Source organism: Schistocerca nitens, chromosome 5, assembly GCF_023898315.1.
Source record: "Schistocerca nitens isolate TAMUIC-IGC-003100 chromosome 5, iqSchNite1.1, whole genome shotgun sequence".
NCBI classification, from domain to species: Eukaryota; Metazoa; Arthropoda; class Insecta; order Orthoptera; family Acrididae; genus Schistocerca; species Schistocerca nitens.
In genome coordinates, this window is record NC_064618.1 from 76,825,232 (window position 1) to 76,842,531 (window position 17,300).

General features: G+C 43.5%; 1 pseudogene; it reads right to left on the reverse strand.

Moving 5' to 3' along the window:
* Positions 1-7,908: 7,908 nt before the first annotated feature.
* Positions 7,909-8,026, reverse strand: LOC126261018 (5S ribosomal RNA; annotated as a pseudogene).
* Positions 8,027-17,300: the final 9,274 nt, after the last annotated feature.

Sequence of the window (17,300 nt, forward strand, 5' to 3'; positions counted from 1 at the left end):
CTCAAAAAGCATCTATCGTTAATCTGTTTAAAGGCATCCAGTGTGTACCAACCGTCATTAACTTCCTCTGCTTAACCAAAGTTTTAGCACGGCTAACTAAGATTTAGTTCGCACAATTCCGAGCATTTGTCTGGCTTTTTTTCTTGTAAATTTAATGGTGGCAATGGCAAAGGTATATTTGGATCGCAATGTGTTAACTGGATAATTTCTAGGCGCGTAAATCGTTTGATTAGTTTTCTCTAAGCTTATTTTTTTCGCTACCGGTGCCTATCTTCCTGCGGACTTCAGTGTATCAACAAATTTCTCATACGTGTTTGTGTCAGGTATTTAGTAGCTAATCTAGTGGTTTTATGATCGACTGCGACTACCATTTTTGCAATGGCAGACCCGTACACAGCAAGGCTATTCCGATTACAAGCAGAGGCAAGTATCATGACTGCAGAACTTGTTGCGATACTGGAAGCACTTCGTCTCTATCTGCAGATGACGGAGTCTGTATATTTCCTACACAGTGACTCTTTATCTGCTCTAACAGTACTTCGAAACTGTAACGCGTGTTTCTGCAAATCTCGTTATATACAGGATTACTGAAGTGCTGCAATCGATGCGTGACGAAATCCATTCCATTAATTTCGCTCAGATGAAATCACCCTGTGTGTTCACTGGCAGTGTGGGTGTCGAATGCTTAGCCAAAGAAGCTGCTGTGGCTGAATATATCACACAGACTGCACCCCAAGTACTGTTTACTGACATTCACTACAGAGACACATGATAGATGACTGTCAGTGGAAATGAGAGGTAATAACAAGACACAAAGGCAATAAGTACGCAATAATTCACCGACCGAGAATCCATCCCACGAAATCTCATTCAAATTCAGTGCCTTGTCACATTAGTTCTCTGAGAGCCAGACTCAAATTTAGTCATTTGTGTTTCCGCAAACTTCTCCATAGCACATCGTAGATATATCTTTTAGCTCTCTAGAAGAAGAGGATATACAGGGTGCTACAAAAAGGTACGGCTAAACTTTCAGGAAACATTCCTCACACACAAAGAAAGAAAATATGTTATGTGGACATGTGTCCGGAAACGCTTACTTTCCATGTTAGAGCTCATTTTATTACTTCTCTTCAAATCACATTAATCATGGAATGGAAACACACAGCAACAGAACGTACCAGCGTGACTTCAAACACTTTGTTACAGGAAATGTTCAAAATGTCCTCCGTTAGTGAGGATACATGCATCCAACCTCCGTCGCATGGAATCCCTGATGCGCTGATGCAGCCCTGGAGAATGGCGTATTGTATCACAGCCGTCCACAATTCGAGCACGAAGAGTCTCTACATTTGGTACCGGGGTTGCGTAGACAAGAGCTTTCAAATGCCCCCATAAATGAAAGTCAAGAGGGTTGAGGTCAGGAGAGCGTGGAGGCCATCGAATTGGTCCGCCTCTACCAATCCATCGGTCACCGAATCTGTTGTTGAGAAGCGTACGAACACTTCGACTGAAATGTGCACGAGTTCCATCGTGCATGAACCACATGTTGTGTCGTACTTGTAAAGGCACATGTTCCAGCAGCACAGGTAGAGTATCCCGTATGAAATCATGATAACGTGCTCCACTGAGCGTAGGTGGAAGAACATGGGGCCCAATCAAAACATCACCAACAATGCCTGCCCAAACGTTCACAGAAAATCTGTGTTGATGAAATGACTGCACAATTGCGTGCGGATTCTCGTCAGCCCACACATGTTGATTGTGAAAGTTTAAAATTTGATCACGTTGGAATGAAGCCTCATCCGTAAAGAGAACATTTGCACTGAAATGAGGATTGACACATTGTTGTATGAACCATTCGCAGAAGTGTACCCTTGGAGGCCAATCAGCTGCTGATAGTGCCTACACACGCTTTATATGGTACGGAAACAAGTGGTTCTCCCGTAGCACTCTCCATACAGTGACGTGGTCAACGTTACCTTGTACAGCAGCAACTTCTCTGACGCTGACATTAAGGTTATCGTCAACTGCACGAAGAATTGCCTCGTCCATTGCAGGCGTCCTCGTCTTTCTAGGTCTTCCCCAGTCGCGAGTCACAGGCTGGAATGTTCCGTGCTCCCTAAGACGCCGATCAATTGCTTCGAACGTCTTCCTGTCGGGACACCTTCGTTCTGGAAATCTGTCTCGATACAAACGTACCGCGCCCCGGCTATTGCCCCGTGCTAATCCATACATCAAATGGGCATCTGCCAACTCCGCATTTGTAAACATTGCACTGGCTGCTAAACCACGTTCGTGATCAACACTAACCTGTTGATGCTACGTACTGATGTGCTTGATGCTAGTACTGTAGAGCAATGAGTCGCATGTCAACACAAGCACCGAAGTCAACATTACCTTCCTTCAATTGGGCCAACTGACGGTGAATCGAGGAAGTACAGTACATACTGACGAAACTAAAATGAGCTCTAACATGGAAATTAAGCGTTTCCGGACACATGTCCACATAACATCTTTTATTTATTTGTGTGTGAGGAATGTTTCCTGAAAGTTTGGCCGTACCTTTTCGTAACACCCTGTAGATCGCCTTTTCCCTGGCTGCCTCAGACTACATGGCAGTATTACAAACCCTTTTCAGTAAGTATATATGCAGACTAAAGCAACGAATGAGAATTTTGTAACAAGGCTGGGATTCGAACCCGGGTCTCCTGCTTACTGGGCACATATGCTAACCACTATACCATACTAGCACAATGGCTTTGCACAACTACCTTAGCACGCCTCCCTCCTCAGTCCACATTCCCATTCTTGTCTTAGCCCACTTCTTATACCCCTTATCTCGTACACGATTGGAGAGGCTCTCTAACGGTTTTGGAGTACCACCTAAGCATCGAACGAAACAGGAGAATATAGCTGAAGCGCAGGCATGGGTGCTTTAATCAAATTAAACTATCTGATTCTAGGGTCATTTTCAAGTCTCAACATCTATGATGTGTATAAGCAGACTGAAGAGACGAATGAAGTGCTGTTCGGGTTTAGGGCAAATACCAGGTTGGCTGAGGCATGAATGGGAATTTGGATTGAGGAGGGATGGGTGCTAGGGTGGTCTGTGCAGTTGTGCAAAGCCACTCTGTCAGGGTGGCGTAGTGGTCGGCGCATCTGGATAGTGACAAAGAGACCAAGGTTCGAAACTGAGCCTCGGTAAAAATTTTCATTGACACTACATTCTGCTTATACACGTCATATGTGTTTGAGACTTGAAAAGGTCTCTGGATCCAAACAGTTTCATCCTTTACAAGAATTTGTGCAGCTTGGTCACCCGTCACTAACCTTCGTGACTGCATTATTACCATCAATGAATCTCAGTCTATACATCAAATATACTCACTGTTGCCGCAGGTAACCGAGTCTAAGACCAACATATCGCTGGGACTGGACTGCAGTTAAGTGTTCTGTAACTAGTGCGCTGTAACTGAGTAAGTTCTGACTACAAAAAGCGTGTACATCGAAAGAAACAAATATTCTAACGCTAATGTTCTGTCAGTAACTGTATATTTTATATAAGTATGATCTGGCTCCATGTTATAAGCTAAAAACCAATAAAATCTGTTCAGTTAAAGTAGGTTGCTGTACGATCTGAGTGCCATAAAAACACTCTCAGTAAGACATTTATTGAAATTTTCTCTCGGTATTGTCCGTGTTGTGGCGTAACAAGACAGCCACGCCACTCTGAAGTAGCCGAAAGGCACGCGTTAACTCACGCAGGCTAGTAGATAGGTCTGAAATGGGATACGTAATGAATACTATAAAGAAAAGTACGTAGCTCCTGGAATACTTAACTTTAATCCATCCTTGTGGTACATCGCTCTTGATGAGACATGCTTCATACGATAACTATCAATTGCTATGTAATGCTAATGGCGCCTTGCTAGGTCGTAGCCATTGACTTAGCTGAGGGCTATTCTAATATCGGATCTGCAAATGAGCGAGGCTTCGTCAGTGTGCATCGCTAGCTACGTCGTCCGTACAACTGGGGCGAGTGCTAGTCCGTCTCTCGAGACCTGCTGTGTGGTGGCGCTCGGTCTGCGATCACTGTCAGTGGCGACAAGCGGGTCCGACATGTACTAATGGACCGCGGCCGATTTAAAGCTACCACCTAGCAAGTGTGGTGTCTGGCGGTGACACCACAGTCCGTACCATCAGTAATTGGCAACATGTGGGCGACATCATTATTCGTTCTTCGGGTACTTCGGCTGGAAACCTGCATTAATGCTTTGATGCTGATGTTACACAGTAAGTAAGTTCGCAAACGTTGTTTCGTAGCCGTTATCATTTAGTTGACAATAAAGCAGTGTCATCAATATAAGAATGATATGCCTAATGTAACACCGGGGCATTACGATTCAAAATGAGATACATAGTGCCCCTATAGTCTTTTTTGAGTTTACAATAAAAATATTCTTTTTTCCTGTTAGAATGTTCTCCGCTTTGTTATCTTGCGTAAATTGCAAATTACTTGTTTAAAAATTGGGGCTGTTCATTAACTATTTCGTGAGGATACAATACGTCGTCAAGATGCGAAGTAATGAACGATTCTCAGTCCTATTCTCTCAGTGGTCTGTTGCTGTGCGCGATCGCTACGAGTGCAAGAGGCGACTGGTGGAGGGATGGGGGGTGGCGGGAATCATGTGGGGTGCGGTGTTGGGGGTCGGCGCAGTTGTGTTTGGATACACATACGCTCCACCTACATAGTTTACTCACGATAATATAGACAAACAGTTTGAATATGTATCTGTTTACAGCAGTTAATACTCTCAACATACAAAGGAAAAAAATTATCTGTGTGTTCATAGAATTATATATGTGTTTATGTGCATATTTAAGAAAAAATGAAATCCCCGTACAGAAAGTGTCGATGTCATTTAGAAACTGTATAGTTCTGAACTGTTGTTTTTGGTTTTGACTCGTTATGTAAATACGTACACGGATGTGTTGAAAAGTAATGCCTCCGAATTTTCGATGTGAAAACTGTTACAGAGTTTTGAATAAAACGAGATTCATTATCAGTCTACATATTTACTGTTCATGTCTATACATTTATTTCTCAGCGTAGTCACTGTGGTCGCGAATACATTTCTCCCAACGAGTGACCAGTTTGTTGGCACAGCCACTGTGGATGTTTGAGACTTTATTGATGGAGCCACTACCTCATCTCTCCTTGTGCCGTTTCATCAATATCGAAGTGAAGTCTTCGTAGGTCTTCTTTAAGTTATGGAAACAGATTAAAATCGGATGCGACTAAGTCAGGATTTGATGGAGGATGATCTATGACAGTGAACCGAATGAGCCGGATAGTTGTAGATGTCGCAGGGCTCGTGAGTGGTCTGGGAGTGTTCCGGCCGCTGTGGCCGAGCGATTCTAAGCGCTTCAGTCCGGAACCGCGCTGCTGCTACGGTGGCAGGTTCGAATCCTGTCTCGGGCATGGATGTGTGTGATGTGCTTAGGTTAGTTAGAGTTAAGTAGTTCTAAGTTCTAGGGGACTTATGACCTTCCATAGTGTTCAGAGCCATTTGAACCATTTGGTTTGGGACTGTCACGCTGAAGGAAAGGGTGCTTCATGAGTGTACTGTTAGAAACTCGATTGCAGCACGCAGTTTCTCACGCACCGACATAGTTATGTTACATACCACCATGTTACATGCCACAATTCCGGCCGGAGTGGCCGAGCGGTTCTAGGCGCTACAGTCTGGAACCGCGCGACCGCTACGGTCGCAGGTTCGAATCCTGCCTCGGGCATGGATGTGTGTGATGTCCTTAGGTTAGTTGGGTTTAAGTAGTTCTAAGTTCTAGGGGACTGATGACCTCAGCAGTTAAGTCCCATAGTGCTCAGAGCCATTTGAAACATTTTTTGAACATGCCACAATTCAGAGCACTGATGCATCATAAGGTTGCAATTTGCGTCAGTTAAGTGGGAAAGTCGGCCGACTACTATGCATGCCATGTGATATCTCAACCGATATTGAGAATAAAAAATTCGGATGCTTTACTTTTCAGCAGGCCCTCACAGTTACTCATTCAGGCGATTACCAAATCCCTCTTCCCGTTCATCTGATGTCACTTCCTATTTGTTTTGTCCATCGTACAAGATGAAGTCACGCTTTTGTCGACGCATTTGCAAGAGAAGCTGAGTACTATTTACAGTTGCTGAAAACGCCTTCACTTTTGTCACGTTTACAACCCTTCAGTACTCGTTAGAATGACTTTGTAGAAGCGTGTGGCGTCGGTAGTTACGATGCCGCAACGTAGGTGCACGCTCTCGTAAGTTGGCACTACGAGATAAGACTAACCACGACGACCACAGCGCCCTCTGGCCGACGCTGTGGAGCTCAGCCAGTGCCGTCTTGATTTCGGCCCCGGTTCATCAAGAGCAGACGGCCTGGAAATATCGCCTCTACTACCGAGTTGGCCAGCTTGCTATTGAGACTTTGTAGTAGTTATGTTCAGTTAAAATTTGGACAGGAACGAGTATTTGTTAGTTTTGAGATTCTACAGGTCATCCTAACTTCACAGGATGCTCATCCTAGCCAAAGTTATGTATGCATTTGATATTTACTTGTGTTTTTGACTCTATTAAAAGTGTTAAAGTTACGTGCAATACCAAAGTGCTTCGCCTCTCCTGCTCCTACTCGCTTCCTTCACTCTCGGCCTATATTACAGAAGCACTTCAGAGGAAAAGACCTACGCACCGCCTATCCAGGCGGGATACAAGAAAGTGAATGCGTCTGAATTAGTCTCAGGCATATGGGAGACTCCTTGGAGCGAAACGTCGCTGAGTGAGACCAGAAGGTAACTGATTTCGTTGGGAGAATAGTAGCAGTATGCGTTGTTGTTGTTGTTTTCAGCCCAAAGATGGTTTGATGCAGCTCTCCAACGTAGTCCATCCTTTCTCTGCGTAACTTTTCGCAGCCCAATACCACGACCGTTCCCAAGTCTTCGTCTCACTCTACAATTACCCAAATCTCTCCTCCGCCGCCACCTCCCCTTTCCGTCCGTAATCAAACTGACTAGTGATGCTACCTAGCAAGTTGTTCCATAATGCTCTTTTTCTACCCAGTTCGTTTCATTGCCTCCTCATCAGCCGTTCAGTCAACCTATCTAACTTTTCTGTAGCACTGCATTTCAAAATCTTCTATTATCTTCTTACCTAAACTGTTAATCGCTCACATTTTACTTTCCTACCAGGCTAAAATTCAGCTGTATACTTGTACTTTCACAAAATCATTCCAAACACTTAAATTTATATTCGATGTTAATAAAATTTCGCTTTTTGGAAAACGCCCTTCTTGTTGTTGCCAGTCTGCATTTTATATCCTCTCTACTTCGGCTGTTACCACTTATTTTGCTGCCAAAAATGTATAACTGACCTAGTAGTTCTGCCTCGTTCCCTAATGTAATTCCCTCAACGTCACCTGATGTATTCGACTACATTTCCGTGCCTTTGCTTTACTTTTGTCCATTTTTAAACCTCTTTCCAAAACAATATCCCGATCTGCTGATCTTCACGGTCCTTCGCCGTCTTTAACAGATTTGTAATACATCGACAACCCCCAATTTCTTCATTACTTATCCATAATTTCATTTTCTTTTCCAAATACTTTTATTACTTGTTCGACCTACGGATTAAATAAAAACTGAACTAAATTCCGTCCGGACAGGCCATGAAAGCTCAACAGACCGTCCGGCCGCCGTGTCATCCTCAGCCAACAGGCGTCAATGGATGCGGATATGGAGGGTCACGTGGTCAGCACACCATTCTCCCGGCCGTATGTCAGTTTACGAGACCTGAGCGGCTACTTGTCAATCAAGCAGCTCCTCAGTTTGCCTCATAAGGGCTGAGTGCACTTCGCTTGCCAACAGCGCTCGGCAGACCGGATGGTCACCCATCCAAGTGCTAGCCCAGCTCGACAGCGCTTAACTTCGGTGATCTGACGGGAACCGGTGTTACCACTGCGGCAAGGCCGTTGGCATACGGATTCAGTACTATGCTACGACCCTGCCTGACTTCCTTCTGAACTACTGCCGCCATTCGGCTCTTATAAGTGCATTCAGTTTTCTCTACAAGTTGCAGATAATCTTTAGCTCTCTGCATTACATCCCTGATACGTTTCAGTATATTGCGGCGTACTTTTCGTAAATTCACTAATGGTATAAGAAAATTTTACCTTTCCTTAACATATCTTCTGAGATAAATGCGTTGGAGCATTGGTCAGTACACCGGATTCCCTTTGAGGAGGACGGAGGCTCAAATCCACATCGGGCCATTCAGGTTTTGGCTTTCTGTGATTTTCCCTAAACCACTCCAAAAGTCGATTCAGCGCAGGGAAAGTCCTCACTTTGGGAAAGCTTCATCTGCGACGCGCTATCGACATTAGCCACCAACACCACCATTCTCTCGATATGGCACTGCAAAGACAGTTCACATTATTTGATTTACAATTACGGATTGGAATAAATAAACACTCCACGTCTCCTGCACAGAGAGAAGGGCGTAGGAAGAGGTTAACAGAGAAAGGGGGGGGGGGGGAGGGGGACGAGATGTGTGTAATATAATTATCCAAAGCGTATTCGGGCGAAGCCGCGGGGGGCAAGGCTAGAACAGAATGAGAATGGCAAAGACGTATGTTTTCTTTCCTGGCTTTTATTGTTTTTAAAATTTCTTTTACACAGTACATGTACAAATCTTCAGAACATAAAACTTTTTATTTTTTAGTTACTCTATGAATTAGTTTCCTGAATTTCAAAATGATGAAGCCAGCAATCAGTCGTCCTTTCCTTTCAGGTTTCATTAAAGCAAATGTTGATTTCGGCTAGTGACTAGTCATTATCAGTGCACTATTTCATAGTTTCAACATACGTCCTCGTACGCCAGTCCTCTGCTGCCTGAGCTTCTGTCGCAGTTCATTCAAGAAATCTAGATTTGCTTTAATAAAGCCTGAAAGGAATGGACTATTTGCTGCGCTACATCATTTTGAAAGTCATGTCACAGTCGTTGAGTGTACTCCAGATTCCTAATGCAAGGTAACTTGATGTAGTATCCTGAAATACCAGTTAACAAAAGGGGCAACGTGCAACCAACAGTAAGAAAAATTTCTTCAAATATTTAAATGGCCTCCTATTGTACACTGAAGTGCCAAAGAAACTGGTATAGGCATGCGGATTCAAGTACAGATATCTAAGCAGGCAGAATACGACGCTGAGGTCGGCCACGCCTGTATAAGACAAGTGTCTTATACACGACTGTACCGTGAATATCAGGAATCCGGTAAAATATCAAATCTACGACATCACTGAGCCTGGAAAAAGATCCTGCAAGAACGGGACCAACGACGACTGAATTGTTCAACGTTACAGGAGTGCAACCACTCCGCAAATTGCTGCAGATTTCAATGCTGGGTCATCAACAAGTGACAGCGTGCGGACCATTCAACGAAACATCATAGATATGGGTTTTCAGAGCCGGAGGCCCACTCGTGTACCTCTGGTGACTGCACGATACAAAACTTTACGCCTCGACGGGGTCCGTCAACACTGACATTGGACTGTTGGTGAGTGAAAACATGTTGCCTGGTCTGACGAGTCTCGTTTCAAGTTATATCGAGCGGATGCGCGTATACGGGTATGGAGACAACCTCATGAATCGGTAGACCCTGCATGTCAGCAGGAGACTGTTGAAGGTGGTGGAGACTCTGTAATGGTGTGGGGCGTGTGCAGTTGTAGTGATTGGGACCCCTTATACGTCTATATACGATTCTGACAGGTAACACGTACGTAACCATCCTGTCTCATCACCTGCATCCATTCATGTCCATTGTTCATTACGACAAAAATTGTTCAAATGGCTCTGAGCACTATGAGACTTAACATCTATGGTCATCAGTCCCCTAGAACTTAGAACTACGTAAAGCTAACTAACCTAAGGACATCACACAACACCATCACGAGGCAGAGAAAATCCCTAACCCCGCCGGGAATCGAACCCGGGAACCCGGGCGCTGGAAGCGAGAACGCTACCGCACGACCACGAGCTGCGGACTGCATGAATACAGATTTGGGCAATTCCAGCAGGACAATGCGACACTCCACACGTCCAGAATTGCTACAGAGTGGCCCCAGGGGCACGCTTCTGAGTTTAAACTCTTCCGCTGGGCCGGCCGCTGGTGGCCGAGCGGTTCTGGCGCTACAGTCTGGAACCGCGCGACCGCTACGGTCGCAGGTTCGAATCCTGCCTCGGGCATGGATGTGTGTGTTGTCCTTAGGTTAGTTAGGTTTAAGTAGTTCTAAGTTTTAGGGGACTTATGACCTCAGCAGTTGAGTCCCATAGTGCTCAGAGCCATTTGAACCATTTTTCTTCCGCTGGCAACCAAACACCCCAGACGTGAGCATTATTGAGCATATCTGGGATGCCTTGCAACGTGCTGTTCAGAAGAGGTCTCCACCCCATCGTACTCATACGGATTTATGGACAGCCCTGCAGGGGATTCATTGTGTCAGTTCTCTCCAGTACGACTTTAGACATAAGATGAGTCCATACCTCGTCGTGTTGCAGCGCTTCTGCGTGCTAGAGGGGGCCCTGCACGATGTTAGGCAGGTGTACCAATTTCTTCGGCTATTCAGTGTAGAAAACAAAACCACATTTGGACAGCTACTATATTGCTCGCTATGTTGTTGTGTATGCAGTTGTTGTTAGAAATGTATAGCCTATATTCTTATAGCATACAGTATAGTTTTAGTTTTTGGGATACAGTATGGTAAGAGTTAGTGAAAGTGCAAACATATTTGACCATGCTAAAAATACTCCGATGGTAAATCTTTACAACTCTGATTCTCCGCCCCTAGCCTTCTTTATCGTTACTACGAACGGTACCTTGATTCGCTTAAATTGAATGAGTAAACTCGTTGGGACCATTCATACACGGCATATGAGAGATATCTCTCCAGCTGCGGGCTCTGTGAGGATCGTAGCTTCGGTGACAGAATTAAGCATAATTTTTTTCTGCGAATGATCAGCATTACGTCGAGTGAGACTGCGTAGTAGTTTTCAAAGCGTAAGCCCTAAATACAACTTTCCCAACATCCACGTTTTCTGTTAAAACCGATTGCGAGGAAGAAAACAAAACAGACATTGCTGTGTACACAGTTTTGTTTAAAATTAGATATACAGAGGAAAACTATATGTGAGAGAAACAGTTTGTCTAATGGTTTAAATGATCTGCTGCCATTGTTAAAACCGGCTGCGAGAAAAAGTATGATATTGCTAATTTTCACAGAACAGCACTTCCTCTCTAGCGAACGGTTTTAGCAGAAAACCTGTACATTGTCGATAAGAAAATATGTAGCCTATATCCTTCCGAATGTTTACTAGAGCACCGCGTAGAAGTTTGAAGTAAACGGGTCAAGAACCTTTCAAGATTTTTGCTATTTCGCTCCTTTATCTGTCCGAGCGTTTATTAGAGTATCGCGTAAAAATTTGACGTCAAGCGTTCAAGAAGTTTTCGAGATTTTTGGTAATATCTCTTTAGCATTATATCTTGCCGCTATTCTTTTTGTGGTCGTCTTTCGTAGAGAAGCAACAATTGTTACATGACAGTACACCGAACGAGAATTTCAAAACAGAACAAAAGACTCTTAGACAAAAGCGATCCAGTTGTAATATTTTATTAGATTAGCGGTTATGTACATTTATTTACTTTTATTGCAGAGACAACGTAACTATTACATATGGTTACCGAACATACCCTTTCACATCTATAACTGTTAAAAAAAGAAATAAAAATAAGCCTCAGTACCTGTGGAAACAAAAATGCATCGGAAAAATCGAAATACAGTTAATTAACGTGAGACCAAGATTCAACAGACAGTTTTCCCAGTCTACAGACACTCAACTCGTTTTGGAGGGCACAGGAAAAGCGATAATTAACAGTCAGAATATCTCGTTTTCCAGACTATCTTTTCACATAAATAAAGGAAAGTGAATTGGTCGTCTATTACCGTCACAGATTTTTAACAGAAAATAACTTTTCATCGTAGATATAACAAATGCACATGTCTGTTAACGGAACATCGTAATGTGTAAATTTTGAAAAAAATTAATTGCGTACGAAGATGAGAGGACGTTGTCTTATAAGGCCTGAAAGCTGATAACGATTTTAAACGACTGATAGGTGGATTTTCCCCCGAACTAATATTCCTGTTTTAGAAATTTCGTAAGTGTACACTAAGCCAGTCTCACTTGTGCTCAGACGTGAAGTGTAACAATAAATTAAATATGAGCAACTCTGTCTTCGTTGTTCAAAGATATATGAAAATACAATGCGAAATTAAATGATGAGCAAATAGTCTTTTTATATGTAGTTTATCGGCCTGTTATTATGAAACAATGCTGAAAATCAAAGAGAGGAAGTGAAGCATGAGAAACACAACGTAAGTTTCATGCACGTTCATATTGATAAGGACCATGAACCCTCATCGTTCAGAAATCGCTGCAGTCTTCCGCGAATAAAAAATGTAAAGAAAATAAATCGTATGAATGACGCAATTTAAAATAAAAAGTTGTTATAATCATTTTGTTACGAAATGAAACATCCATCATCATCCAAGATTTCGTTGAGCCTTCGAGGGATACCTGCACAAACTGTCAAACCACAACCCGCACCAGAAAAAGAGATATTAATACGCTCGCAGTGCGAGCAGGACGAAAATGTGAGCCGCAGTAACTCAGACGCGAAATGCAACACGTGGATTCACATGATTCAAATGACTATGAACACTATGGGACTTAACAGCGGAGGTCATCAGTCCCCTAGAACTTAGAACTACTTAACTTATGTTGAAGTGATTGGACGATGAATCAACACCAGGATCACAGAACATAAGTGGCTTTGCAGGTTGGGGCATATGGAGAAGTGTGCGCTGTGGGAGACCGACCACATGGTAAAATTCACCGACACGAAAGTTCTCGCTGTAGAGAAGACTATCACACCCGCTTGTTCGGAGTAGCTATATAAATACACAGTCCGCAGCTCGTGGTCGTGCGGTAGCGTTCTCGCTTCCCGCGCCCGGGTTCCCGGGTTCGATTCCCGGCGGGGTCAGGGATTTTCTCTGCCTCGTGATGACTGGGTGTTGTGTCACGTCCTTAGGTTAGGTTTAAGTAGTTCTAAGTTCTAGGGGACTGATGACTATAGATGTTAAGTCCCATAGTGCTCAGAGAATTTCGAACCATTTTATAAATACACAGGCATGAAAATAGCTTCAACAAGAAAGAAGAAAGCCTCAAGGTGAACGGATCCTGGATTCCCGTGCTACAGCGGAAAACCGTAGCAAGTAGCAAGAGGAGAACCGAACCGGAAATGACCACAGAAAAGCCCTTGGACGTAGGCGCTCCAGGTACATATAAGTGGCAGCTGCGAATTTCACCACCAACAATGGAGTGTGAAGCTTTGACAATGCCAGCCACTCGTGCTGGCGAAACGTCAGTAAAATCGTCAAAGGTCGGCCGAATAACGCGAGACAGAGGCTAACAGGCAGTTTGTCATCTTAGAATACTTCTCATGTGTGCGACAACCCTACCAAGTAGGACTAGCATGGGATACTGAACGCACACAACGGATGGTGGCACGAATGGCCACACGTTTGTTTGACTCACAGGAGAGTGGCATGGAGATGCTGACAAACCTTAATTGACAGACTCTAGAGGGTATAGAAGGTATACGAAAATATACCCGCGAAATTGTAGTTTCAAAAGTTGAAGAACAAGAGTTAGGAGAAGAACTTAGACATATTCCTCACATCCCTATGTATGGCTTCCCTAGCGACCCTGACAAGATTAGACTAATTTAAATACATGCATAGGCGTCCAGATAATCATATTTTGTGCACCATTGGAAGGGGAAGAAACTGCAACACGAGGTGCGACAATAAAGTAATGAGACTGATGTGGAAAAAAAATGTTACTTACCGTTTTAGTCAAGTTTAGTGTTGTCTCGTTCAAAGTAGTTCCCTTCTGATTGCACACACTTTTTCCAGCGCTTCTGCCATTGATGCTAACATTTCTGGAACTCATCTTCCGTAATATCCTCCAAGACTCTACTCACAGCGTTTTGGACATATTGTGTTGTTTGAAAATGGTGTCCCTTGATCGCCGTTTTGACTCTTGGAAATAGAAAAAAGTCGCACGGAACGATATCTGGTAAATAAGGTGGCTGTGGTAGTACTGAAATTTGTTTTGAGGTTAAAAATTACTGTACTGACAGAGCAGTATGGGATGGCACAATATCGTGATGCAGAATCCAATTATCAGCAATTTTGGCACGGATACGAAGAACTCTTTTACGAAGCCTTTCTAAACATTATTTGTAGTAATATTGGTTAACTGTTCGTCCAGGAGGCACCCACTCTTTATGAACAATTTCCTTGGAACCAAAAAAGCACACAAGCATGCATTTCATTTTGTCTTTGACATGGGAGCTTTTTTTGGTCTGGGTGATCCCTTTGAGCGCCATTGCGAGCTTTGGCGTTTGGTCTCTGTATCGTACTGAAAAAACCAACTTTCATCACCAGTGATAACACGGCTCAACAATTCTGGATTGATTTCCGTTTGCTCTAACAGATCGGCTGGCACATTTTTCGGTGTTCCTTGCTGTTGTGGTGTGAGGTTCTTGGGGACCATTCTCGCACAAATCTTTATCATACCAAGATCTAAAGTTATTATTAGACGAACCGTTTCTGGATTGGTGTTCAGTTTTTCTTCAGTCATTTTCACGGATAATCTTCTATCAGATCGTACGAGTTCACGCATCCTGGCCAAGTTGACATCTGTCCGTGAGGTTGGTGGTCGTCCACTGCGGTCTTCATCTTCAACATTAGTTCTGCCTTCACTAAACATTTTATGCCAACGAAAAACTTGAGCTCTTGACATAACCTCCTCTCCAAAAGCAACTGAAGCTTACTGTAAGTTGTCGTCGCGGTTTCACCCAATTTAACGCAAAAAGAAATGGCATATCGTTGCGCAATATTATGCGGTTCCATTTCTGTGACGAGAGACACAAACACGTGCTAACTTATTACAGCGCAACTCACGACTGACAAGGGAACCTCCCCATCGCACCCCCCTCAGATTTAGTTATAACTTGGCACAGTGGATAGGCCTTGATAAACTGAACACAGATCAATTGACAAAACAGGAAGAAGTTGTGTGGAACTGTGAAAAAATAAGCAAAATATACAAACTGAGTAGTCCATGGGTTACATAGGCAACATCAAGGAGAACGTGAGCTCAGGAGCGCCGTGGTCCCGTGGTAGCGTCAGCAGCTGCAGAAGGAGAGGTCCTTGGTTCAAGTCTTCCCACGATTGAAAATTTTACTTTCTTTATTTTTGCATTGTTATTATCTGTCCGTTCGTTCATTGACGTCTCTGTTCACTGTAATAAGTTTAGTGTCTGTGTTTTGCGACCGCATCGCAAAACCTTGCGATTAGTAGACGAAAGGACGTGCCTCTCCAATCGGAACCGAAAACATTTGATCGCAAGGTCATAGGTCAACCGATTCCTCCACAGGAAAACACATCTGATATATTCTATACGACACTGGTGACGGCATCTGCGTCACATGACAGGAATATGTTGTCGACCCACCTAACTTGTACACTTGGCGAATGGGTAAAAAGGTTCTTCTACGTTGCCCGATTTATGTTTTCTTGTGGATGTGATAATCACTCCCAATAAAGAGATGAAAACATAAGAGTTTGTCACATAAACTGAAAATAAAAAATTAAAGTTTTTACTCGATGGAAGATTTGAACCAAGGACGTTTCGTTCCGCAGCTGCTCACGTTACCACGAGACCACGGCGCTCCTGCGTTCACAGTGTCCTTGATGTTGCCTACCTTCCCATGAACTACTCAGTTTGTATATTTTGCTTATTTTTTCACAGTTCCACACAACTTCTTCCTGTTTTCTCAATTGATCTGCGTTCAGTTTTTCAAGGCCTATCCACTGTGCCAACTTATAACTAAATCTGAGGGGGGTGCGATGGGGAGGTTCCCTTGTGAGCAGTTGCATCGATCTGCCACTTGGACTAGAAGCAGCTTATAGACCAAGGACAAAGATATAGTGCCTACGCAAGCCTGCAGGGTTGCCACATCTTGCAAAGAAAATCAACTCACTATTTTATTGTCGCACCTCGTATGTGGTAACATGGTAACTACCGTGTGTTATATACTTCACACTGGTTTGCAGAATATGTATGTCGATGTAGATGTAGACCTCGACTGAATCTCTCCCCGAAGAGCATATCGAACATGTGCTAGACTCAGCTCGCTGTTTGTAACCGATGCCTCTGAGTGTCCATTCATCCAGTGCCGCTGTTATGTGCGCCAAGGTCTCTTGTAGTGAATAACGAGATCCAACGACTGGCAGAAGACATGCTTCTAAAACATGACCAATAGTGATATGACTTGTGTCTGGTACAAATGAAACCAAACGGTACGCTACACATGTCACCTTTCTCGGAGCCGGCCGCGGTGGTCTAGCGGTTCTAGGCGCTCAGTCCGGAACCGCGCGACTGCTACGGTCGCAGGTTCGAATCCTGCCTCGGGCATGGATGTGTGTGATGTCCTTAGGTTAGTTAGGTTTAAGTAGTTCTAAGTTCTAGGGGACTTATGACCACAGATGTTAAGTCCCATAGTGCTCAGAGCCATTTGAACCATTTGAACCTTTCTCGGTGTAGAAGAGAGGAGCTCAACATCATGGAAGACTTGGTAACTGCGTTTTCTTCGCAAGGGGTAAAATGTTATTACAAAAGTAGACAATGTGCGTTTAAATGTTATAAAGAACTTGAAACAAGCGCTGTGTCGCTTGTGAGATACAGAGGCGAGCGAGTGTGCCGGAACTCACCCCAGTTCACTGATGGTTGCGCCACGTCACCATAATGCGTCTGCGCGTAACGCACTAGTACTGCACCATAAATAAGTATAAAATTAAAGAACCAAATTTCTTTTTCAGACTTTGTCAACATATAGTTTAATGTAATAACTTTCTAAAGCAATTAAATCAATAGTTTTCATAAAAATACCGTTTGAAGAAACAAATAAGTAATAAAAATAAAATGCCAGAATTTGGTCATAATGAGCCAGTGCATGTCAAAAATAAATGGTGCAAGTTTCAACAGGATAGAATAAAAATTATAGTCGGAATTAAGGTTTTTAAGAAAAGTTGAAGCCGCTAAATATTAGACTTAGAGATGTAAA